Source organism: Pteropus vampyrus, unplaced genomic scaffold (genome assembly GCF_000151845.1).
Source record: "Pteropus vampyrus isolate Shadow unplaced genomic scaffold, Pvam_2.0 Scaffold1159, whole genome shotgun sequence".
Taxonomy (NCBI): Eukaryota; Metazoa; Chordata; class Mammalia; order Chiroptera; family Pteropodidae; genus Pteropus; species Pteropus vampyrus.
In genome coordinates, this window is record NW_011889940.1 from 14,689 (window position 1) to 16,942 (window position 2,254).

The 2,254-nt window shown below is 52.9% G+C and overlaps 1 long non-coding RNA gene across 1 annotated transcript; it reads left to right on the top strand.

Annotated features, from left to right (window-relative positions):
- LOC105310135 lies at nucleotides 1-2,212 on the top strand. Its single transcript, XR_897457.1, has 3 exons — nucleotides 1-81; nucleotides 792-871; nucleotides 1,480-2,212. It is a non-coding gene; the product is annotated as an uncharacterized LOC105310135 (long non-coding RNA).
- Nucleotides 2,213-2,254: the final 42 nt, after the last annotated feature.

A 2,254-nucleotide genomic window follows, 5' to 3' on the forward strand; every position in this document is an offset into this window, starting at 1 on the left:
CCAGCGACGCGGGCAAGGCGGGCGCGCACCCGCTCGAGTCCCACTACCGGCCCCCGGGCGGCGGCTACGAGCCCAAGAAAGGTAGGCTGCTGCGGCCGCGGGTCCTCGGGCAGGGACGGCGGCGGGGCCGGTCGGACAGCGCTCCGGGTACCACGGGGAATGGGCCGGGGGACCCGCGGCTCCGCAGGGGGACCTTTGTCACTTCCGGGAGACACGGAGAAAGGCAGAGCGCCCCACGCTAGACTAAAAGTTAGGAGCGGGGGAGTGGGGGGCGGGAACCAAAAGAAGGGGCCAACCGGCCCGGGAACCGTTCCCTGGCCGTGGAACTAATAATTACAACCGCCCCAACCCCCGCAAGCCGGTTTAAGGGTGGCAAAACCCAAACCCCAAAAAAACCAAGGCCCAAGTTGGCCCCGCCGAACCAACCTCCGCCCCGAACCCCCAACGCCCCAACCCAACCCCCCCCCCCCCCCTAGAACGAAGGAAACCGAAGCCCCCGAACCCCCAAGCCCTGGGCCCCCCCAAACAGAAAGCCAACGCCTTACTCTTTCTGTCCTTTCTCCGTGTCGCCTCCTTTGCCCATAGTTCGGGCTCCAGGAGGAGCTCAAGGAGGAAGGAAAAAGGAAAGGAGATGTGGCCAGAATCTGTGCCAGACAGCGGTGGGGAGAGTCAGGCCCTCTGTTTGCCCTGCGCAGGGAGCCAGCGCCTGGGTGCGGGCTGGTGGCTGTGCTGCAGGCCGGGAGGCGGTGGCCGTGGGGCGGGTCCTGACTAACTGCCCCCTCCCGTGACAGATGCCATTGAGGGCTGCACGGCGGTCGGTGGGGGCGTCCAGCCCTACCTATAGAGGGGCCTGCACAGCACAGCAATGCAAGTAAGTGGGCCTGCCGTCTGCCCAGCCTGGGGATCTCCCGGCACCAGCTGCTCCGCAGCTCGCTAACGGCGAGCTGCTCGCCTCTCGTCATGGGGGCCGCGGACAGAGCATTGCAATGTTCTCCATCCTTTTTCCTTTAAGCGGCAGCGGATGCCTTCTCTTGTATAGAGCCCCTCCCTTTTGCTTAATTCCTGCTTTGAAGCATGCTCCTTAAGCGGAGTGAGCATGTGTGTCCTGGCTTCTCAATCTGGGGACCTGTGTGCAGTGCGCTGGACACAGCACAGGCATTGGCTTCCATGAGCGGCTGCTCCTGAAACGTGGGTGTCAGAGGCCTTTCTGGGCGGTGTCTGTAGAGTAAGACTGAGAGACGAGAGGCATGGTCTGTTCCCAGGCGTCCCCTGTGTCCAGGTGGCCTATATAGGACCCTGCAGTTTGCCAGGCTCACAGCAATAGTTCGAAAAAAATGCCAGTTTTACAACGAGGCAAAATTACTAAATCACAGGTCTCAAAGGCGGGAAAGAGCCAGAACCGGTGCACACTGACTCATTTTTAGAACGTTTTGATATTGGCGTGCAACTGAAGGATTTGGTTTTTTCCTTGGTCCGCAGGTAGGTGTCACAATTGCTTTGGAAAAAAAGTCAGCAGGCCGTTCTCTCTTCCCAAGTTCATAAACAAACAGATAGGAAAAGCCGCTCTCACCCCGACCGAGTCTTGTGCCACTGTCATGGAGCCACGAACACTGTCAGCCGCAAACTAACGGAACGGACTTTTGTTGGATATATGTGAATTTGTTGGCATAGTATAGCTTCCCCAATGTATGTGTGACTTTTAAAAAAACAATCTTTTTTCTCAGGATATCTTGAATTGATCACTTCATTGCCACGGTATATATAGTCTGTAGGTGTGATAGGATTTACTGTAAAATTTATTTGTAAAAGATGTACACAGTAGAAATAAAACGTGATTGAAGAACTTGAGTACTTAAGAAGTGGAAACAAATTTGATATTTATTTTTATAATGATATAAAGCTTCTAGTAATTTATGCAAGTTGTATTGCAATGGAATCTAAACTTTTTGTAAATAAATTCTGCCTGGTTTTTATTTGAACATTGCTGGTTATACAATCGTTGTTGGTTGTTTAACAATAATTCTTTACTAATTTATATCTTAAATTGTAAATAAAAGCAGACTAGCCTACAACCACGTGGTGTTCGGGGCGCCTCTTTCTGAGATGAGAGATTTGGGTAGAGAGTCCCTACCCCAGATGACCTGACCTCAGACTTTTTAATGAAAATGTGTAAAATAATCTCCTTCTGTTCGCTCGTTAAAAAAAAAAAAAAGCAGATGGACGAGAAATGCACAGTAGGGAGACAGGTGTGTCT